At 43.9% G+C, this 25077-nt stretch overlaps 1 protein-coding gene across 5 annotated transcripts in view; it reads right to left on the reverse strand.

Annotated features, from left to right (window-relative positions):
- LOC137374264 (cell adhesion molecule DSCAM) overlaps positions 1–25077 on the reverse strand; it is a 555631-nt gene that overhangs the window by 496061 nt on the left and 34493 nt on the right. The gene's annotated exons all lie outside the window — the stretch shown is intronic.

A 25077-nucleotide genomic window follows, 5' to 3' on the forward strand; every position in this document is an offset into this window, starting at 1 on the left:
GGAGTGAGCCATTCAGCCCTAGAGTCTGTTCTGCCCTTCCTTTCTGAACTTCATCTATAGCTTGTCTTGACGGGCACAATGCCCAGGGCTTTGGTAATTCAGTTGGTAACTGTACTGCTCAAGGTGAAAGTGTGATTTACCAACCAGCCTGGTCCCAGATTCACTGCAGTCAGGGTGCACATAGTGATGCTAAAATTGCCTTCATCATCCCCGGGCTGTGGGAAGAAGTGGGGGAGATTGGACAGGCTTCCCACTCCAGATAAAACCCATTATCAGTCGTCGGCATCATGAGTCCAGGGTGGAACAATGGAGAAAAAGCAAGAGAAAAAGATCTCTGTGGTATATGAAAATTGCTCCTTTAAGTAGAATCATCGGCCCTGAAATTCCACTCGGGGGCAAGGCAGAATTCTTTTTTATATTTGTTTGGGGGATGTGGGAGCCACTGGCTAGGCCAGCGTTTTATTGCCCATCCCTAATTGCCCTTGAGAAGGTGGTGGTGAGCTGCCTTCTTTAACCGCTGCAATCCTTAGAGTGCAGGTACTCCCTTCTTAACAGCACTGTGGGTCTTCCAGGTGGAACTCGGGATTGGCATTGGGATTCCACCTCTTGTTTTCCATCCTACCATTTTCCTGAAGCGGGATAATAATGACAGCTCTACAACTCCAGGTCTACAACTCCAAATGCATCAAGGAGGAGGTGCCAGGCTATTCCAGGAATCCTGGCCTTCATGCTACTATGTCCCGCTGAGACTTCAAAAAAGCCCCAGGCTTTTACCAAGACAAGGTCATTGAGAGGGCCAGTTCCCTGCTGCACGAAATCCACTTCCTCCATTGTGAACAGGAGACATTTCTCCAGTGGGCTCCTCTCCACCATCAGACTACCATGGCACTGCTCTAATGTTACAGTGTTTGTAGCAAGATACCACTGTTTTCCCCTTGAAGTGTGTGATGTGTCCACCCTAGGTCTGCAGAGGACTCGGTCCCCAGAATCTGGGATGAGGTCTCTAGCCTGGGGCAGAGTGCTCAGGATTTCCACTCAGAACCCCTGAAATTTCGGGCCAGAAATGCTCCCTAGGGATTCTGGCTACTCGTTCTATTTTAACATGGAAATTTGCTTTAGCTTTTCTTCAACCTCCACATATAGGGCTGAATTTTACCAGCACACTGCCATTCTTGGCAGTGAGCTTCAAAGATGGCGGGGTGCACGCGCGGGATTTGCTCCGTGGAGCCGCCATGAAAATAAACTCGGTGGCTCATTTACATAGCCGGGATGGACCGCCCCTCCCCCCCGCGCCCGATAACGCGGAGGGGGTCAGGCAATCTGTCCCCGGCCACGGCATCAGGCGCCAATGCGCAGGCGCTGGTGCCATTTTTAAAGGACTTAGAACCCTAAATAACAATTTAAATTTTTAAAGAAACCAGTTTTAAAAAACAGAATAAAATTATTGCAACCCTCTCCCACCCTCCCCCAATGACCTTAAAATTTATTACTTGCCTTCTCCCCACCCCCCGAATAAAACTTACCTTGCAATCCTGACCTTCCCCCCACAAAGTTAATGAACTATGAACTTTATCCCTTCCCACCACCCCAGACCAATCAAAAAGGTTTGGTGCCGCTCCCCACCTCACCACCCTGAAAACTTACCTCCTCCCCCCTCCCCACTAGTGTTCCGCCATACTTCACTGAGGGGAATCAGACAGCATGGGAGTACCAGTCACCGAGGGACAGCCAGCTCAACGGGGTAAGTAATTATTCTATCATTTGCATTCATTAACATATGGAAATGTTGTTCCCGTTGACAAGCAGCGGGGGGAGGGGCCGTCATGAAGTCTCGCCGCAGCCTGTAATGTGGGGCGGGGCCTTCCCGGCGTCAAGGCCAGTGGTGGGCCTCTCCTGGAGGCATTTTCTGGGCCCTCCCACCACGACCCCCCCGACATCGGTGGGGGGCGGGGGTGGGGTCAGTAAAATTCAGCCCATAATGTACTGGATTTTGTGCTGTTGTTCAAGGGATTTTTGTTTGCAGTTCACCTTGGACTGTATTCGATTACAGCTGTCGGTTTACATTCTTTTTTTTTTCATCTATGTCAATAAATAGCAAGAGTATTGTCAGCCCATTGCATACTGCAGGGTCTAGAAATACCTGCCATCTTCTGGAATCTGCTCTCTGTCAGTCACACTGTCCATATATGTTTCTGCTGTGACACTGGTGAGGGAAGAAGTGACTTTGTGTCACCCCCTCTGGCTGCTTGTGCTGGAACAAAACATGTGTGTTAGAACACAACGTCACACTAGGGCAAAATCTAAGTGTAAGAAAAGAATGCTCTTGCTAGACCAGAACGTCCGCACAGAATGCCTGCATTCTCTCAGTTTAATCACCATGCAAAAGCAGATAGCAACAGCTGAAGTGTAGCTGAATTCAACAAATAGATTCACTGAACACTGTTTTACAGGACACTGCAGAGAGGTCCTGGAAGATTTATACACAGAGCCATCAACATTGGTCAAATCCCAAAGGTGATATTTTCAGTTATGAACCATAGACCTGAGGCTAAGATCATAAACATAGAGAAAAGAGGCAGTCTGTGTCTACCACATTGGCCACAGAGGACAGCCAATTAGTAGCAACGCTATACATCTCTTTTCCGTATCCGTCTATCTCCTTTTTTACATTCTCTACAGGTCACTTAGCTGCAGGACTTGTTTTTTTCCCTTGCACAAAAGAAAGCAAGGGACAGGCATGGAAGCAGAGCTATCCCAGCATTCATAGAGGTGGTAAAAACTTGCAATTAAACTTGATAGAGTCTCACCTCTTAAGGAAAGTGGCAGAAATTATTGGCACAGTGTCTACATAATCCTGAGGTGGGAGATCATGATCTCTATGTAAGAACAACACAAAGTGCATGTGAGTTGGTAGGTGTGAAGGAAGGATGCATCTACATATATATTCATATCTCATATCTCTCAAAAATGGATCAGCATTTCACATAGAATTGACCACTTTAAAGTGCAGTGACCATTGTGATGTAGGTAAAGATTACACCAATTCTGCCCATAGCAAAATGCCACACACAATGATGCTGTGAATGACCAGGTAATCTGTTTTCGTGGTGGGGTTGGTAATTATTAGAATATTGGCACCTGTGAAAACCAATAATGTTGCCCTGTGTGACAAGGCAAGAACACATTGAGAGATTTCAATGTGGTCATATACTGGGAGTACAACGTGACCCTTCTTTACTAAAAAGGATGCTGTGCACAAGATGGGCTGGATATTGTGAAGCCAGCAGGTCTCCTGCCACCGGGCCAAAAAGGCGGTGGGAAGCCCGCCTTGGCCGTTCGGAGCACCCCCGGCTTTATTTAACAATTAATGCCCAGCACCAGGGTCCCCATCCCTTTAAAGATGGGGATCCCGCCTCCAAGAGCTGCCAGCCAGAGGGCCAGCAGCTCAGGAGTATCGGCAGAGCCACTGAGGGCAGCGGCCACTGTCGGTACTACAGGAGGCCTTGGAACCAGGCCCAGCACTGGAGACCCGGACCTCAGGCAAATGAGGTGGGGTTGCGGGGCCAGTCCTGCAGGCCCTAGAGATGGGGAGGAAGGGAGGGAGGGTAGGCGATGAGTGGTGGAGGCAGGGTCATTGAATATTTATAAGGCAGAGGTAGATCAATTCGTTAGGCAAGGGAATCAAAGGTTATTTGGGGTAGATGGGAATGTGGAATTTGAGACACAAACAAATCAGACATGATCTTATTGAATGGCAGAGCAAGCTAGAGGGGCTGAATGGCCTACTTCTGTTCCTAATTCGTACATACGTATGTTCGGGTGTGCGCGGGGTGGGGTGGGTGGAGAGGGAGGCAAAGATTGCCCATGGGGGAGGCCCCCCCTCCCCAGGTGCCTGTAGGAGGTCATCTCATTTTACTGGGTGACCTGCCTGGGTGGTGAAGGCAGCACACTCCCCTCCCCTCCCCGCCGCTGGCTTAATTCCAGCGGTGAGGGAAGAGGCCCTTATGTGGCCTCTTAAGGGCCTCAATTAGCCTCTGGGCAGGAAGGTCATCATCAGTCTTTCTCGCCCCGACAATTGAGTGCGACGGGAAGGTGACAGGCCCTCCGTGCCCAACACCTCTTAACACAAAAGCAAAATACTGCAGGTGCTGGAAATCTGAAATAAAAACAGAAAATGCTGGAAACACTCACCAAGTCAGAGAGCATCTTGCGGAGAGAGAAACAAAGTTAACGTTTCAGGTCGATGACCTTTCATCAGAACTGTTCAGAATGAAAAGTCATCGATGTAAGACGTTAATTCAGTTTCTCCCTCTGCAGATGCTGTCTGACATGCTGAGTGTTTCGAGCATTTTGAGTTTTTATTTTACATTTCAGCACCTGCAGTATTTTGCTTTTGTCTCAGCATCTCCAATCTCTCCACATAACTGAAGTTCCTCATCCCTGATACCATTCCAGTAAATCTCGTCTGCACCCTCTCCTAAAGATATCCTCTCTAAGGTGGGGTGCCCAGCTGAAGCCTAACCAGAGCCTTACAAAGCTTTTCAACCTTATTAATAATAGCAAGGATCGCACATGCTTTTTGGACAGCCTTCTCAACGTGTCCTTTCACCTTCAAAGATTTGTGGACATACACCCCAGTTCTTAGATTTAATGTGAAGAATAGTCTCTTGGAGGAGGTGCCAGTGTTGGGGGTGGGGTGGCATCCAATGTCAGTGGACCATGTCCTAATGTGAATCAATGCCTTAATAGAAGTAGAGGAATAAAAAGAATTGCCGTAATAGTCAATAGTTTTGCTCTAAAGCTTTAAAAATAGAATCCACAGCATTAAGGCTTCAAGCGTTAAATATTTCTGATGCCTTCATGGGTTAAATAGTATCCTAAAAGTCGAGCACACTGGATGGGGAGGATCTCGTTCAAGCCAGCACCCATACTGCTCCAATGTATCATCCTGTGAATGCCATGTTGATAATATACACAAAGTCAAAGTCTGTGAGTTCCCACTTAAAGAATACTGCATTCAGGGCTGGGCACTGCACCTCCGAAAGGATATATTGTCCTTGGGACAATGCAGCGCTGATTCACAGAATGATACCAGGGCTAAAAGGGTTAAATTATAAGGACCAGTTGCATATTCTAGCCTGTACTCTCTTGAGTATAGAAATTTAAGGAGTGATTTAATTGAGGTGTTTAAGATGATTACAGGATTTGATAGGATAGATAGATAGAGAGAGAGAGAGAGAGGGACTATCTTCTCTGGTGAGGGGAGTCCAGAACAAGGGGTGAAATCTTAAAATTAGAGCTTGGCCTTTCAAGGGTGATATAAGGAAAGACATCTTCATACTGAGGGTATTGGAAATCAGAACTCTTTCCCCCAAAAAACTGTTGAGGGTGATTCAATAAAACATTTCAAAACTGAGGTTGATAGATTTTTGTTAGGCAAGGGGATTAAGCACTGTGAAACCAAGGCGGGTAAATGGAGTTAAGATACAGATCAGTCCTGAGTTAATTGAATGGCAAAACAAGATCAAGGGGTTGAATGGCCTACTGCTGTTCCGATAAAAAGAAAAGCAGTTTGTTTACATTTGAAAAAATTAAATTACAATGATTTCTCTTTGACCATTAATTGCTGATTAGCCATTTTCCTGTTTCAATTTGAAATCCGTTTATTTATAGTGATCATCTTCCTGCAATAAAGTTTCTATTAAAAAAAATAGAAATTAGCGAGTAATTGCTTTGAGCATAATATCCTCGTGGAGTTGAGAGGTAGATTTATGGGATTGTCTGAACCCCTGAAATCTCGCAGGCAAGAATTGCCTACTAATAGAGCCGTGGCAATTATACACCATGGATTCAGTATCTGTTCAATTAAACAGTCATAAAAAAAAATCGATTGCTGTCTTATTTGCAAATTAGCTGGGATCATAATTGAGCGGTTACAGTAATAATTCTAAACAGATTTCTGAAGAAATCTAAAAAAAGGCAGAGGTTTTTTTAAAATTAATAATACATATGCTAATAGAGCTCTGATGCTACCTCTCATTGCTGTCAGCTTGGCAACACAGTGGAGTAGGCCCAAAACCTGTATCAGTGAATGCAGCTGGGGACTGTGGCTAAAGGATTATGCATGCAGCCAAATAGATTGGTACTACTTCAGAAGAATTCATGGTCACATGCCCCAGATCTGTCCTCCAGACATGTACAAGTTAAGAGGAGTGACATCAATGAAATGGTATATTTGTGGGCTTCAAATGCATCGCTGCTTGTAATAACCAGGCCAGATTATTTGTGGAAAGTCACACTGTTTTACCTGTATTTAACCCCAATATCCACAATGATTTTTTCATTGCAGTCTTTGTAAGAGCTGGGACCAGAACTGACCATAGTACTCAATAAATGGTCTCACCCATCCTTTCTACACTTTTAAATCGAGAAACTACGATGAAAGGCTGAGGCCCATAGTGCAGGATAACACGAAGGTTGAAAAGATTAACAGAGGAGATGAGATAAATCAACTGGTAATGATTAGGTGATGGCAAGATTGGATTTTAAAGTCTGAAAACTGTTGGAGGATGGGAAGATTTATATTTTATGAATCTGCTTATACACTCTGACATTGTATTGGCCTTGTAAGTTCCATGATTCAGAGCAATGGTGCTCTCAATCTGGCAATCAAATTCTGCCAAACTCCTAAAGGACATTATGACAGCATTTAAGAGTAGTTGTCAAGTTAATGACCACTCCTTACTTGGTTTGTAAGATCCTCCAAACAATATTTAATTCGAGTTTATTACAAATGTGCAGAATTGCTTCACAGGCTTGTGTGTGATGTAGAAGCTTCCAGTTATAGATGAACTGTGCTCATTGAGGTGAGCAATGTTAGAACTTGGGAATGAAATACTTTCAAACCTGAAGTGCTACAAGTTGCAAGGCTATGGACCAGGTGCTGGAAGGTGGAATTAGATTGGGTGGCTAGTTTTTCAGCCAACATGGTCACCATGGGCTGAATGGTCTCCTTCTGTGCTGTAATTTTTCAATGGTTCTAAATTTCAGGCAATGGGCGTCAACATTAAGCACTCCCAGGTCAGGTAGATGAAAATTAAAACTCCTTCTCCTCTGCCCCACAAATACACCTCAGAATCACAGAACCTTAATCTCACAAGAGAAATCTTTACTGCACCTGTTTGAGACTTTTTCACTTCCCACACCAAACATGTGTTCTGTCTGAGTCACTGAAAGCATTACCATCTATTGATATAAAATAAGGGCTCACACTCACTTGGAACTGAGTTGGGACTGCTCACGCTCACATTGCACCCTTAAAGGCAATAGACAGGGACCTGTCAATCTAGACCTGATTTAAACCTAGGTCACAGAGGTAACAATAATTTTCTAGAGCACCCAGCATTTGAAAATCAAAATAAACAAAAACCCATTCTTTTATGAAAGGCTCACTGCAGCTAATCAGAAATCGAAATTAAACTAACAGCCCGATAATAACCATAACTGAAGCAATTGGGGAGCTGGATGGTGCAGTATATTAGAAACTGTAACTTCATCTAGTGTACCTAGGTTCAAGTTTATCCCGGGCTGTAGTGGTTGTAAGGGCCTCATGTGAAATTATTTTGGGCTGTCTCAGTCCAGCTCTTAGTGGGTATGGGCCTACAGCACAAAGCCTACTTTATTTATTTATTGATACAGCACTGAAACAGGCCCTTCGGCCCACTGAGTCTGTGCCGACCATCAACCACCTATTTATACTAATCCTACACTAATCCCATATTCCTACCACATCCCCACCTGTCCCTATATTCTCCTACCACCTACCTATACTAGGGGCAATTTATAATGGCCAATTTACCTATCAACCTGCAAGTCTTTTGGTGGTGGGAGGAAACTGGAGTACCAGGCGAAAACCCACACAGACACAGGGAAAACTTGCAAACTCCACACAGGCAGTACCCAGAATTGAACCCGGGTCGCTGGAGCTGTGAGGCTGCGGTGCTAACCACTGCGCCACTGTGCCGCCTACTGCACTAGTTGCCAAAGCCACTCGGACAAGTTGTAGGATGAGTGACATGTAAAATGGAAATTGTTGCCACACTGGTGGAATAGAGGGAGCTTCACTCTGCACCTGGGCATGTTGAATACCGTGCCTGAAATGAAAAAGGTGCAAATGTTCCATATCCTGGCATAAAATACCCTTTGCCTTGGTGAAGTGCTGAGTGAAGAAGACACGGTGCTTAGATGTGCTGACTGTCTGAAATATTAGGCTTGGACAAGGCTGAAGTCAGTCATTTTAAAGCAGGAAATACAAACCAGTCTAACAACAACGACTTACATTTACATAGTACCTTTACCATAGTAAAATGTCCCAAAGTGCTTTACGACAACATCTGAAAGAGCAGAGACCATTAGAACTGACAGTTTTCTACATCTTAGCCTCATTTAGATGTTGGTTACAGATGTTCATGACTGCAGGGTCACTTAGATGGGAGAATGCAGGAATATAATTGGAGATGTACTCGGACTTTTGTGTCATAATTTATGATGCTAATGCTATATGTGTTGGGCAGGATACGACCCTGTGTTTACATTGTTAACAAGGTTCCTTGTGACCTGTTCTCCGATCTTTAAAATACCTTTCAATCACAAACAGCAAACATAAGTGTCCTCTGTCTAGAATGTTAACCTGTCCTTCCTCCTGACCAATGCTGTCAGATCTGCTCTGAGTTTTTCCAGCATCTTCTGTTGTTTATTATTTCACCTCTCCCAGTTTATCACTGAAATTTTCAATTACCCTGGTTATCTTCTGTTTAAACACTAGCAGGCACGGGGCTGTTTCTGCAGTAGCATTCATGGACTGGGATCTGTAAGAGTAGCACAGGCAAGAGATTGTGCCAACTGGTCTTGTACCTATTAATGTTGGCAACATATTTAGCAATCAGATGCCAGTGCAGCTGTGCCAGCATTGCTGTGCATTTGATGTTCCCCTGTTGACAGACACTTTTGTCTGAAATTCTTAACTATGTTATCTTTTTCTTTCTAATCGCTCTTGACATATGGATGATGCTGGAAAACCTAGTTACCCTGAGTAGTCGGTATTGGGCATTGTTTCTTGAACTATTTCAGACCATGTTCTGATGGTGCTTCCATGATGCATATTAGAGGTTAGGTATTGAAGGGTTTCTCTCCGTGTGAAGACCATGAATACTGGGGCAACTGGAACTTTCAAGATTGAGATTTGTAGATTTTTGTTGGGTATGTGACCCTCTGAAGGTATGTGATCCTTCATGTGACCCTCTGATCAGTGCTAAGTTTGCTAATATCAGATATGGTGGCAATGGAGATGGTACATTGGTCTCGGTGATCTTGCAGTGAGGAAGCAAACATTGGCCAGACTTCTCCATCCGATTGCTGGTGGAAGGCCCCCCAGGGGAAGTGCATGTATTAGACATTGAATAAATGCAGGATTGTGCTCAGCTGCAATGGCCTGTTGCAATCTAATAACCTGATGAACACTCACCGTCAAGGCTTACACATAAATAATGGCTGTTTGGGTGAGGTACCAGAAAACCTTTTGGATCATGGACACTTTCAGGAAGTGCAGGTATGGAAGAATGTTGACAAGCAAAAAACAATATATTACTGGGGGGGTGGGGGCTGTTAATCAATTGGGGGAAAGGGGATCGTGTTTAAACCAGGCTCATATCATGCAACTGTCAAACGCAGTCAGATTGATAATGTACATCCCAGTCTATGCAGACATGATACAGTGGTTTGCGAATTGTCTCTACAGGTGTCCATTGTGTGCTCAGCAAGTACTCAGAAGATTCAGACACCCATGTTTTCTTCCTCCATCCCTTGTCATTTTCATGATCCAATGGAACTCTAGTTGCAGGCCCACAGCCCTTGGCTAAGCTATGTGCCTTTACATTGAGGAGGAAACAGGCCTCTCAAGCCATCTGCTGCAGTCCTGGTCACCATCACTCAGGATCCTCTGGCTGCTGCTGGAGAATTTCAGGGGCATGGCCTCCTGCTCAAAAATACTGATACCTTGTGATGTAAAATGGCAAACATTGATTTGAATCTATTGCCAAGCCCAGGAAACAGTTGGGCCCTTTGCTATTCTGGTTTTCGTGGACAGTGACATGAACTGTGAAAGTAGCATACAGTGTAGCAACTTCCCTACTGCCAGGGCAGCCATTATAACAAAGTATTCCCAGGGATAGCACCTACGGTCCACACTTTCTTTCGCAGCAACATGCTCTTCGATTTGCATTTTTCTCCCCCTCATCACCCTCCCACCCTTTGACCTTATGTATGAACTCATTTGCTGTAAACTGTCAATAATTGTCCTCCACCTAGTCAGATGTACCAGGCATACCCTCACCTTCCAGCTAAAAATCATTGAGCAAAAATGCTGGCTTTAATCCTGCTAAATCACAGCAACTAATTAGCTGTTGCTAGCACTGTTAAGCAACTACGTACTTGAAACTAAACAAGACAATTAAGGCAAAATTGGCTGTGATTGCACCTATTTTTCTTGTAACAGATATATGGAAATGTGTAATTTGTTATTGACAATCCATCTGTAAATTTATTACGTTTATTTTGTTTCTGCTCTATATTGGTGACCATTATTCAATCAAATTTAATTACAGTTCAATTTGGGAGTACTGAGAGAAAGCGTTTCTTTCTATGTACTGGTAGGGAAGAAAAGGCAAAAGAGAAAACTTGCACCTTTCATGAACTTGGGACACCCCAAAGCACTTTACAGCTAATAAAGTCACTGTTGTAATGTCAGAAATGTTGCAGCCAATTTGCACACAGCAAGCTCTGGCAAACAGCAGGGGTGGCTGTGGCGTAGTGGTATTGTCACTGGACTAGTAACTCAGAGACCCAGGGTATTGCTCTGGTGACAGGGGTTCAAATCCCACCACAGAAGAAGGTGGAATTTGAATTCAATTAATAAATCTGGAATTAAAAAGCTAGTCTAATGATGGTCATGAAACCATTGTCGATTGTTGTAAAAACCCATCTGGTTCACTAATGTCCTTTAGGGAAGGAAATCTGCTGTCCTTACCTGGGGTCTGGCCTACATGTGACTCCAGAGCCACAGCAATATGGTTGACTCTTACATGCCCTCTGAAATGGCTTAGCAAGCCACTCAGTTAGGGCAACTAGGGATGGGCAATAAATGCTGGCCTGGCCAGCGACACCCACATCCCCATGAATGAATGAAAAAAAAAGATAAATGACCAGATAATCTATTTCTTAGTGATGTTGGTTGAGGGATAAATATTGACCAGATTACCAGGGAGAACTCCCCTGCTCTTCTTTCAAATAGTGCCACGGATTCCTTTATGCCCACCTGAGAGAACAAATGGTGCCTCGGTTCAACGGCTCACCTGAAAGATGGCACCTGAGATAGAAAGGCAACAAGAGAAATCTTAGCAAGCACAACAAAGAGAAGGTGGGCTGAGGCCATTTTCAAAGCGTTAGCATTGCTGGATGCCAAACAGAGTGGACTGTTACAAATCTGAAAGCAATTAGCTACCTGGATCCGTGACACACCATGCAATGGAAATGGCTTCCTCTCAAATTTGAATCCAGAGAATGGGTTCCCAGTTTCATATGTGTTACTGTGACAAGAAGTTATGTAGAGGCAACATGACAACAACAAAATACAATGTTCAGTAATGAGTCCTACTGTTTTCCCTCACTCAGAAATTACTGGTAGCATCTTTGGAGAACTGGGTTAGAGGAATTATTGAACCTGACTGTATGACAACTTGGATTATTTAAGGTAACAATGCAGGCTTTAACCCATTGTACAAATCCAGATATCTTGTACTGTCATGCTCAATAACTGCTCCAAGTCAATTTTCCCCAGTGATGTCAACAGCAGGCATCATTTAATTAAAAATATCAAAATAGAAAGAGAGAGAGGTGTTCTTGTGTGAAGTCATTAAAAGTAGTTACTGATGATTCTTTGCAATTTTATTTCTGAACCAGAAAGAGTGGTCCCAATTCTTTGATACGAGTGGACTGCATTTTTTCATGAAAGTATTGGAAAGAGCATATTGCAGATAGGGGGCTGAATTTTAATGTCAGACCTGCTCGCAATGTGGGAGACTGGCAGCATTGGTGGGGTGGGGGTGGGCAGGGGTACCTGGAAATTTCAGCAGCACATCTGTCAGTGGCTTTTTAACCCAGCCACTGCATTTGTATCTGACTTCTGGGTTTCATGACCAATGAGAGCAGGTGGGCCTGATGATGACCCATATCAGTCACCTTCAGCTTCACTACTTAAAGGGACATTGCATGGAGCAGACTTGAAGCATTGTACAAGTGTTACGGCAGAGCCAGGAACTGCACAGATGGAGGCTCTACATGGAAAGGCAGCACCACGGTTTTCTGATGGGTCCCTGAATGAGATGCTACGGCTGTAAGGGCCCACAGGGAGATCCTGTTCCCGTGGACAAAAGGAAGAAGACATCCTCAGGATACCAGTAGGCATGGCTGGAAGTGGCCAAGGAGGCCAGCAGCAGGGGTGCCTCGCTCTTGGACACAATTCGGTAAGAAAGGTTGTAGAGATAAGCCAGGGAACTACAGACCAGTGAGTCTCACGTCAGTGGTAGGGAAACTATTGGAGAAAATTCTGAAGGAGAGAATCTATCACCACTTGGAGAGGCAAAATTTGATTAGGAATTGTCAGCATGGCTTTGTCAGAGGGAGGTCATGCCTAACAAATTTGATTGAATTTTTTGAGCATGTGACCAGGTATGTAGATGAGGGTAGTGCAGTTAATGTGGTTTACATGGATTTCAGCAAAGCCTTTGACAAGGTCCCACATGGGAGACTTATCAAGAAAGCAAATGCACATGGGATACAAGGTAACTTGATAAGGTGGATTCAAAATTGGCTTAGCTGTAGGAGACAGAGAGTGATGATAGACGGCTGTTTTACTGACTGGAAGCCAGTGTCCAGTGGCGTACCACAGGGATCTGTGCTGGGTCCCCTATTGTTTGTCATTTATATAGACGACATAGATGACCATGTGGGGGGTCGAATCAGTTAGTTCATGGATGACACAAAGATTGGCCGAGTGCTTAACAGTGAGGTGGAGTGTCTTAGGTTACAGGAAGATATAGATGGGATGGTCAAATGGGCGGAAAAGTGGCAGATGGAATTTAACGCTGAAAAGTGTGAGGTGATACACTTTGGAAGGAGAAATGTGACATGGAAGTATTCAATGAATGGCCTGACACTGGGAAGTTCCGAGGAACAAAGGGACCTTGGTGTGTTTGTCCATAGATCTCTGAAGGCAGAAGGGCAGGTTAATTGGGTGGTGAAAAAGACATATGGGACACTTGCCTTTATCAATCGAGGCATAGATTACAAAAGCAGGGAGGTCATGTTGGAGTTGTACAGAACTTCGGTAAGGCCACAGCTGGAGTACTGTGTGCAATTCTGGTCGCCACATTATAGGAAGGATGTGATTGCATTGGAGGGGGTGCAGAGGTGATTCACCAGGATGTTGCCTGGGATGGAACATTTAAGCTATGAAGAGAGGTTGGAGAGGCTTGGGTTGTTTTCGCTGGAGCAGAGAAGACTGAGGGGTGACCTGATCGAGGTGTACATGATTATGAGGGGCATGGACAGGGTGGATAGGGAGCAGCTGTTCCCCTTAGTTGAAGGCTCAGTTACGAGGAGTCACAAGTTTAAGGTGAGGGGCGGGAGGTTTAAGGGGGATTTGAGGAAGAACTTGTTTACCCAGAGGGTGGTGACGGTCTGGAATGCCCTGCCTGGGAGGGTGGTAGAGGCAGGTTGCCTCACATCCTTTAAAAAGTACCTGGATGAGCAGTTGGCACATCATAACATTCAAGGCTATGGGCCAAGTGCTGGCAAATGGGATTAGGTAGACAGGTCAGGTGTTTTAATGCATCGGTGCAGACTTGATGGGTCGAAGGGCCTCTTCTGCATTGTATTATTCTGTGATTCTGTGAAGAGTTTCAATAACCTGGTCAGGCCAGGAAAGGTGAGTGACATGGCACATTCAAGTACAAACCCCCTCATTTGCCTTTCCCAACCTTCTCCCGCACATCACTCCTCAGACCAACAGATCTTGCAGATACACCAACACCTCCACGTTGAGGCACCTCCTCATATCCCCATCCAACCAGTCACTGCTGGCACTCACCCTCATCTTATTGCAATGTCACACCCATTATTCACAGTGACCCTTCAGAAAAATTGTCATTCCATTCTCTCAAAACATTCCACTACTTACACTCATAGCTCTCTTCTTTCTCTCCTTGCAGAAGAAGAGAGCACAAAACACTAGGAAGAGAAAGAGAGAAAGAAAGAACGAAAGACAGAGAGAAAGAAAGAGAGAAAGAAAGGAAGAGAGAAAGAAAGGAAGAGAGAAAGAAAGAAAGAGAGACAGAGAGACAGAGAACCATAGGAGGTTCACCAGTCAACAGATCAGATCTAAGCTCTGCAGTCTTGCCACATCCAGTCGTGAATGGTGATGGACAATTAAACAACTAACTGGAGGAGGTGGCTCCACAAATATCCCCATCCTCAATGATGGGGGAACCCAGCACATTAGTGCAAAAGACAAAGCTGAAGCATTTGCAACCATCTTCAGCCAGAAGTGCTGAGTGGATGATCCATCTCAGCCTCTTCCTGAGGTCCCCAGCATCATAGATGCCAGTCTTCAGCCAATCCGATTCACTCCATGTGGTATCAAGAAATGGCTGAAGACACTGGATACTGCAAAGGCTATGGGTCCTGACAACATCCCGGCTGTAGGACTGAAGACTTGTGCCCCAGAACTAGCTGCGCCCCCTAGCCAAGCTGTTCCAGTCCAGCTACAACACTGGCATCGACCCAACAATGTGGAAAATTGCCCAAGTATGCCCTATCCAGAAAAAGCAGGACAAATCCAATCTGGCCAATTACTGCCGCATCAGTCTACTCTCAATCATCAAAGTAATGGAAGGTGTCATCGACAGTGCTATCAAGCACCACTTAAACAGCAATAACCTGCTCTCCGATGCTCAGTTTGGGTTTCGCCAGGGCCACACGGCTCTTGGCCTCATAACAACTTTGGTCCAAACATGGACAAAGAGCTGATCGCAAGAAATAAGGTGAGAGTGATTACCCTGGATATCAAGGCACTGTCTCTTTTATTCCATTTGCTGATAAGCCTGTTATGTGTCACTTTATCAAATGCCTTTTGGAATTCCATGTACACCACATCAACCACATTACTCTTATCAACTCTTTCTGTTACCTCATCAAAAAAGCTCAATCAAGTTAATTAACAAATCCGTGCTAGCTTTCCTTAATTAATCCACATTTGTCCAAGTGACTGTTAATTTTGTCCCAGATTATCGGTTCTAAAAGCTTTTCCACCACTGAGGTTAAACTGACTGGCCTGTAATTGCTGTTTAACCTTACACCCACCCCTGTATCGAAGGAGGATTGGAAGATTATGGCCAGTACCTCTGAGATTTCTGCCCTTACATTCCTCCGATGCATCCCATCCGGTCCTAGTGACTTATCAACTTTAACTACAACCTTTCTAATATCTCCTCTCTCAATTTATAGGCTGTGTTTCTTCAGATTAACCGAAGCCTGCTTGAATGAGTCCGTCCCAGTCATCCCTAGCAGCTAAGTCAGGGCTGCAGGTGACCTCACTGCTTCAGGCTCTTCGCCTCCTTCTCATCACCTTCCCCCTCCTGGAGCTCCAGTCCTCACTGTAGTGGAATGTTGGCCAAGGCGCAGCAGACCACTAGCATTCTGAAAATCCCTTGCTGGTGCATCCTGAAGGGCACCCCCCAGATTTGTCCAGGCAGCTGAATCAAATATTCAGCATCTCAATGGCATGCTCAATGACTCTTGAGCTCATGTGGCTTCGGTTCTACCTGTCCTGGGTGTCAGTAGTAGGGCTCCTCACAGGCGTCATCAGTCACATCTTTAGAGGCTATTCCTTATCTTCAAGATGCAAACTGCTTGGAGATGCGAATATCTATTGGAGACTTGAACTGTACAGGATGAGTGTATCATGGCAGCTCCCTGGGTATCTTGCACAGAGGTACATGATGATCTTTCAGTTGTTGCAGACTGGTTGAACATTAATGAAGTAGAATCCCGTTTGGTTAATGTACACCAGTTGCTGAAAACAAGCATTCAGGTGCAGCAAGCAATTAGGAAGGCGAATGGTATGTTGGCCTTCATTGCAAGAGGAATTGAGTACAGGAGCAAGGATGTGTTACTGCAGTTATACAGGGCCTTGGTAAGACCACATCCAGAGTATTGTGTGCAGTTTTGGTCACCTTATCTGAGGAAGGATGTTCTTGCCATGGAGGGAGTGCAAAGAAGATTTACTAGGCTGATTGCAGGGATGGCAGGATTGACGTATGAGGAGAGATTGGGTCGACTAGGCCTATATTCACTGGAGTTTAGAAGAATGAGAGGGGATCTCCTAGAAACGTACAAAATTCTAACAGGACTGGACAGGCTGGATGCAGGGAGGATGTTCCCAATGGCTGGGGAGTCCAAAACCAGGGGTCACAGTCTCAGGATATGGGGTATGCCATTTAGAACGGAGATGAGGAGAAATTTCTTCGCTCAGAGGGTGATGAACCTGTGGAATTCTCTAACGCAGAAGGCAGTGGAGGCCAAGTCATTAAATATATTCAAGAAGGAGATAGATATATTTCTTAATGCCAAAGGGGATCAAGGGATATGGGGAAAAAGCAGGAACAGGGTACAGAATTAAATGATCAGCCATGATCTTTTTTGAATGGCGGAGCAGGCCCGAATGGCCTACTCCTGCTCCTATTCTCTATTTTCTATGAGTGATTTGGGGCTGCCTTAATTGCCATTGTGTGCTATCTATGACTCCCTCAATCCATGGAATCCAGCTGGAGCAACAAATCCAAGTGCTCCCACATTCTAACTGACCGCATCAGTAGCAAAGTCATAAGAAATAGGAGCAGGAGTAGGCCATTTGACTCCTCGAGCCTCCGCCGCCATTCAATAAGATCATGGCTAATCTAATTGTGGCCTTAACCCCATTTTATGCTTGCCCCCTCATAACCCTTAAATCCTTTGTAGATCAAAAATCTGTCTAACTCAACCTTAAATATACTCAATGGCCCAGCCTCCTCTGCTCTCTGGGGGAAGAGAATTCCAAAGATTAACAACCCTCAGAGAAGAAATTTCTCCTCATCTGCGTCTTAAATGGGAGACCCTTTACTTTTAAGCTGTGCCCTCCAGTTCTTGATTCCCCCACGAGGGGAAACATCTACCCTGTCAAATCCCATCAGAATTTTATATGTTTCAATGAGATCACTTCTCATTCTTCTAAACTCTAATGAGTATAGGCGCAACCTGTTCAACCTTTCCTCATAAGGCAAACCTTCATCCCAGGAATCAGTTTAGTGGACCTTTTCTGAACTACTTACAATGCAAGTATATCCTTCCTGAAGTAAGGAGACCAAAACTGTACACAGTATTCCAGGTGCAGTCTCACCAATATAAAAGCAAAATACTGCGGATGCTGGAAATCTGAAACAAAAACAAGAAATGCTGGAATCACTCAGCAGGTCTGGCAGCATCTGTGGAAAGAGAAGCAGAGTTAACGTTTCGGGTCAGTGACCCTTCTTCGGAACAGATGAGAGGCTAACTGGCCTACAGTTTCCGACTTTCTGAATTGAGGTGTTTATATTTATGGTTTTCCAATTCTGAAGAAGGGTCACTGACCCGAAACGTTAACTCTGCTTCTCTTTCCACAGATGCTGCCAGACCTGCTGAGTGATTCCAGCATTTCTTGTTTTTGTTGCAGTCTCACCAATACCTTGTACAGTTGTAGCAAGACTTCCCTACTTTTATACTCCATCCCCCTTGCAATAAAGCCAACATAATAAAGGCTTGATTGGCACCCCATCTACAAACATTCACTCCCTCCACCACCGATGCACAGCAGCAGCAGTGTGTACCATCTACAAGATGCACTACAGCAATGTACCAAGGCTCCTTAGACAGCACCTTCCAAACCCGCGACCTCTACCAACCAGAAGGACAAGGGCAGCAAATACATGGGAACACCACCACCTGCAAGTTCCTCTCCAAGTCACACACCATCCTGACTTGGAACTACATCGCCGTTCCTTCATTGTCGCTGGGTCAAAATCCTGGAACTCCCTTCCTAACAGCACTGTGGGTATACCTACCCCAAATGGACTGCAGCTGTTCAAGAAGGCAGCTCACCACCACCTTCTCAAGGGCAATTAGGGATGGGCAATAAATGCTGGCATAGCCAGTGACGCCCACATCCCATGAATGAATAAAAAAAAAATTCCAGTTGCCTTCCTAATTACTTGCTCTACCTGCATGCTAACTTGCTGTGATTCATTTACAAGGTCACCCAGATCCCTCTATACTGCAATATTCTGCAGTCTCTCTCCATTTAAATAATGTTCTACTTTTCTATTCTCCCTGCCAAAGTGGGCAACATTTTCCCACATTACACGCCATCTGCCAAATTTTTGCCCACTCACCTAACCTATTTATATTGCTTTGCAGACTCTGTGTCCTCGTGACAACTTGCTTTCCTACATCTTTGTATTATCCACAAATTTGGCTAGAATACACTCAGTTCCTTCATCCAAGTCATTAATATAGATCAGAATTAGTTGAGGCCCAGCACTGATCCCTGTGGCAGCCCACTAGTTAAAGTTTGCCAACCTGAAAATGCCCCATTTATTCTGACTCTCTGTTTCATGTAAGTTAGCCAATCCTCTTTCCATGCTAATATATTACCCCCAAAACTATGAGCTCTTGTCTTGTGTAGTTACCTTTTATGTGGTACCTTATTGAATGCCTTTTGGAAATTCAAATACACTATATCTACTGGTTCCCCTTTATCCACCCTGCTTGTTACATTCTCAAAGAACTCTACAAATTTGCCAAACACAATTCTCCTTTCATAAAACCATGTTGACTCTGTCTGATTGAATTATAATTTTCTAAATGTCCTGCTATTACTTCCTTAATAATGGATTTTAGCTATTCCCAATGACAGATGAGAGGCTAACTGGCCTATAGTTTCCGACTTTCTGAATTGAGGTGTTTATATTTATGGTTTTCCAATTCGCTGGGATTTTTCCAGAATCAAGGGAATTTTGGAAGATTACAACCAATGCATCTCTGCAGCCACTTCTTTTAAGACCCTAGGATGCAGGCCATCAGGTCTCATCAGTTTTCTTGCTACCTTTTCTCTAGTGATAGCAATTGTTTTAAGTTCCTCCCTCCCTTTTCCCTCTTTATTTTCTACTATTCTTGAGATGCTTTTTGTGTCTTCTGCTGTGAAGGCAGATATAAAATACTTTGTTCAAAGTCTCTGCCATTTCCTTGTTTCCCATTATTAATTCCCCAGCTCATCCTCTAAGGGACCAACATTTATTTTAGCTACTTTTTTCCTTTTAATATACGTGTAGAAGCTTTTATTGTCTGTCGGTTTTTATATTTCTTGCTAGTTTACTCGTACTCTAATTTTTCCCTTTTTGTAGCCATCCTTTGTTGGTTTCTAAAATGTTTCCAATCTTCTAGCCTACCACTAATCTTCGCAGCATTGTACACCTTTTCTTTCAATTTGATACCATCCTTAACTTCCCTTGTTAGTCACGGATGGTTAATCCTTCTCATAGTCCTTTTTTTCTTAATGGAATATATCTTTGTTGAGAGATATGAAATATCTCCTTATTGTCTGCCACTGCTTGTTTACTGTCTTACCTACATATGAATTAAGAGCAGGAGTAGGCCACTCGGCCCATCGAGCCTGCTCTGCCATTCAACAAGATCATGGCTGATCTGATTGTAACCTTTACTCCACATTCCAGTCTACTCCCAATAACCTTTCACCCCCTTGATTATCAGGAATCTATGCACCTCTGTCTTAAAAATATTCAAAGACTCTGCTTCCACCGCCTTTTGAGGAAGAAAGTTCGAAAGATTAACAACACTCAGAGAAAAAAATTCTCCTCACTTCTGTCTTAAATGGGTGACCCCTTATTTTTAAACAGTGACCCCTAGTTCTAGATTCTCCCACAAGAGGAAACATCCTTTTCACATCCACCCTGTCAAGACCCCTCAGGATCTTATATGTTTCAATCAAGTCACCTCTTACTTTTCTAAATTCCAGCGGATACAGGCCTAGCCTGTCCAATCTTTCCTCATAAGACAACCCACCCATTCCAGGTATTAGTCCAGTAAACCCTCTCTGAACTGCTTCAAATGCATTTACATCCTTCCTTAAAAAAATTGACCAATACTGTACACAGTACTCCAGATGAGGTCTCACCAATGCCCTGTATAACTGAAGCATAACCTCCCTACTTTTGTATTCAATTCCCCTCGCAATAAACAATAACTTTCTATTAGCTTTCCTAATTAGTTGCTGAACATGGAGACTAACATTTTGCGATTCGTGCACTAGGAAACCCAGATCCCTCTGCATCTCAGAACTCTGCAATCTCTCACCATTTAGATAACATGCTCCTTTTTTATTCTTCCTGCCAAAATGGACAATTTTATATTTTCTCACATTATACTCCATTTGCTAGATCTTTGCCCACTCACTTCTCCTATCCATATGACTTTGTAGCCTCCTTATGTCCTCTTCACAACTTACTTTTCTACCTATCTTTGTGTCATCAGCAAATTTAGCAAACATACCTTCAGTCCCTTCATCCAAGTCATTTATATAAATTGTAAAAAGTTGAGGCCCCAGCAGTGATCTCTGCAGCACACCACTCGTTACATCTTGCCAACCAGAAAATGGCCCATTTATGCCTACTCTCAGTTTCCTGTTAGCTAGCTAATCTTCCATCCATGCCAATATATTACCCGCTTTTAACCTATTTTCCCAGTCTATGCACGTGCATGTAAGTACCAGGCCTGGCCAACAGCAAATTCATTGGAATGAGCTGGAGTCGAAGAAATTAAGGGCTGTGGTGTCCTTGCATGCCACTGGCAATGCATGCCCACAGGTTTACCTGGAAGGACTTCTTTCGGAAAGCTGCAAATGTCAGCAACCACCTGTTGGAAAGTCTGAGCTTCCTGAGGCACTGGTGCTCAGTCATATCCAGTAAGCTAGTCCTCTGCCTGCTTTCTGTCTCCCTTTTTCTTGAATTAGATTTGAGGTTTTCTAATCTGCTGGGACCTTTCCAGAATCTAGGGAATTTTGCAAGATCACAACCAATGCATCCACTATCTCCGCAGCCATTTCTTTTAAGACCCTAGGAAGTGTTAGGGTTATTGCCACATACAAGCTGTGTCCTCATTGTCTCTGTCCTGTGGACTAGCAAGTGTTTGGGAAGGCGGCAGCTGATGCCCATGGTGTTGTTGGTGCAGCTCTGCTGGTTCCTCATCTGAGGTCGAAGGTGGGGCTGCATAAGCAACTCTTATGCTGCTGTGATGGCTGATGGCTGCAAAGTGCAGATCAAAGGCAAAAACTCCAAGATATTGAAAATCACCTCCAAAACTGTGAAAGTACAATCTCAGCACAAGCCCTGTGAGCAAAAACCTTTCACTTAGGCAAGGAAACAGCTGTCAGATCTCAGTATTTAAAGCCTTTCTTGCCCAATTGCTCATCCCCCATCAAGCCCCACTGTCCTCTCACCTTGTTTTACATGGTGAGTTCCAGGAATCCTGGGAAATCCATGCGCACAGAATTAAGTGCTAAATCCTGGGTTTAAACTGCACTCAATTGCCATTTAACATATTTAAATGTCAGATCCACTTGTCCTACAGGGGTTTCTCATGCGCTTGGCTTAAAGGCCGATGTCGGCAGGTTTCTGCTGGCTTCCTGACATGCCAGCAGTTTCTGATGTTATAACCTGCTTCCTGCACAGACACCCATCCACCCACTTTGGAAGGTTAACATTCCCCCCAGAGAGTTTGGACTGATCTATTAAAAAGGGTTGGGCTCACTGGATAAATGTAAGCTGTTTCTAAAATTATGTTATGTTATTCTAATAACCGTATAAGTCTTTTGCCTCCATTCCCCTGACTCTAGTCTTCTGTGTATTGCCTCACTCATCACTTCACTATTTGTGCGAGCCTGCAACTGCCTCAGCCCTTCCTAAAGTCTTGTATAAATTACTCTATCTTTAAAAGGTGTCTACAAGACCTATCTTTCAGAGTATGCTTTTCGTGATCTTTCGTAACTCGTTCACTTTTGTTAAACATCTCTTTCTCCTCTGTGTAATGCTGTGGGACATTTTCTACATTAATGGCAATATATAAATGTAAATTGTTTTTGTTGTTGTATAGTCCACAAGAAATAAGCTATTTCAAAACCAGAATACATTCACCAAAGATCTATTTGGGTACTTGTTTCCATGAAGACCAAGGTTGATGAGGTTGAGAGTGAACCAGACTGTTCACAAGCTTGGTGTGATATTTGACCTCGAGATGAACTTCAGACCACATATCCACTCATCACGAAGACTGCCTATTTCCACCTCCATAACAGGTCTGACTCCACCCCACCAAAGCTTATCTGCTGAAATCGTTTCATGCCTTTCTTACCTCTAGACTTTGTTATCTCAAGGTACTTCTGGCTGGCCTCCCACATTCTACCCACCGTAAACTTGAGGTCATCCAAAACTGTGCTCCCATGTCCTAACTCACAACAAATGCCATTCACCCATCAGCCCTGTGCTTGCTGACTTACATTGGCTGCTCATTAAGCAACGTCTTTATTTTAAAATTCTCATCCTTGTTTTCAAATTTCCCCATGGCCTTGCCCCTCCCTGTCTGTCATCTCCTCCAGTCCCACAATGCTCCGAGATACCTGTGCTTCTTTAATTCTGGCCTCTGGAGCATCCCTGATTTTAATCATTCCACCAGAGGCCGTACCTGCAGCTGCCTGGGGCCCAGGCTCTGGGATTTCCTCCCTAAACCTCTCCACCTCTTTTCTTCCTTGGAGATACTCCTTAAAACCTCTTTGACAAAGCTTTTGGTCCTTTGCCGTAATCACTCCTTATGACGCTCAGTGTCATATTTTGTTTTATAACAGCTCTGTGAAGCACCTTGTGACGTTTTATTACATTAAAGGGTTTATATAAATACAAGTTGTGTAGTTGTTTACAGTGATGGGCTCTTGTTATTGAACCTTGCTACGTTAGAACATGTTCATTGTGCACGTTGTATAGAACATTGTGTATTGATTTCAAATGATCTGCAATACAAAGAACACAGCACACTGGCAAAAATAAATTAAAGTGACTTTTGTCAATCACTAGTTCAGATCCACTGTAATTTTAGCCTCAAGAGATTCAGTGAATGTACCCTGCTGGTGTTTCAGCATCACCTAGACTGACAGTTGAGACTTGTGCACAAAATCAAGCCTGACACATCTGTGCAATACTGAGGGAGTGCTGCACTGTTGGAGGTGCTGTCATTCAGATGAGATGTTAAACCAATGCCCTGTCTACCCTCTCAGGTGGGTGTGAAAGATCCCATGGCACCAATTCAAAGATGAGCAGGCAAGTTCACCCCAGTGCTCTAGTCAATATTTATCCCTCAACCAACAACACTAAAACAGATCGTCTGTTTATTATTACATTGATTTTTGTGTGAGCTTGCTGTGTGCAAGTTGGCTGCTGCGTTTCCTATGACAACAGTGATTACACTTCAAAAAGTACTTCATTGGCTGTAAAGCACTTTGGTACATCCTGAGATTGTGAAAGGTACTATACAAATGCAAGTTTTTCTTACTTATCTTGACAGATGTGGTATTTTTAATACGTAATCAAATATACAAACACAAGAGTAGCACCCAAAATTATATTCAGGGTTTATCTAGAATAAAAGAGCAAAATTTTAAAATCCATAATAAGTGGGCATCATCTCAAAACTCAGAAGTGAAAATCATGAATCTTTTGTTTTACGCAGAAGGTAGTGAAAGCCTGGAATTCTTTCTCCCAATATACTGTGGACATTGGATTGACTGACAATTTCAAGACTGGGATTGAAAGATTTATTAGGTAATTTGGTATGGAATCAAGAGTGTAAATGGAGTTGATGCATAGAATAGCCAAGATCCAAATGAATGGCAGAACAGGGTTGAGGGGCTGAATGGCCTACTCCTGTGTAACTGGAGAAAGGATAACTATTGCTCTGCGATTAATTGAAAAGTATATAAACAGATTTCACAGGGTTTGTAGAATGCTGTTACATAGCCAGTCTTTATCAGCTTCTTTGCCAGTTAATTCATACAGATATGCAGGCTGACCTCGACAGTTAAGCGCATCCATACATGGTCCTTGGAACCACAAGATTTCTCAGTTCCCTCAGGAGCATCCATTACATTTGCTAAATTGTCAAGTGGCTCCCACACTGGTTAGCCAACCATTTCACCAACTACTGAATCTCTCTCTCCCCCTCCTCCTTCCATGCAGCCTATTTAGTTAAAATTTTCTGAGTCTGAAATTCCTTAATCTTATTCGACATATGCCCCTCTACCACACACCCACCCCCCACAACAAGCCATTCTTCCCATAGCCTGCACACAATCGCGTTTGTTATGAACTGTATCCGACCCAGGCAATCTCCTGAGGGAACACTGAGTATTAAAGTCCCTTTGTGTTATAATCAAGTGACTGTATTACAGTTTGACATTTATTTTATCTTTCTCGGCCCCTCTCCTCAACACAATATCTCCCTTTAGTCTTTTCTCCATAAAGTAAAGACAGCAGGGGCAATCTTAACTTTTATCACTGATGGAAAAACGAGCGATAGTGAAGTGGCAGCCCATTTTACACCTCGCACGACTTTCTTTTCCATTGTGGAAAATAAAAACAGACGGCATAAAACTGGCTGCCAATTTGCTAGCACGCAATTTTCTCTCGGTGGTAAAAATTAAAATGACACCCAGTGACTTTTGCTGGGTTACAGTTCCATGTGCATAAACAGCCCACTAACAAGCACCTTCCAATCTGAGCCTAGATAATGGAAGATTACAGATTACTTCACCATGGGTGATGTCATAGGTTC

This window comes from Heterodontus francisci, chromosome 10, assembly GCF_036365525.1.
Source record: "Heterodontus francisci isolate sHetFra1 chromosome 10, sHetFra1.hap1, whole genome shotgun sequence".
Classification (NCBI taxonomy): domain Eukaryota; kingdom Metazoa; phylum Chordata; class Chondrichthyes; order Heterodontiformes; family Heterodontidae; genus Heterodontus; species Heterodontus francisci.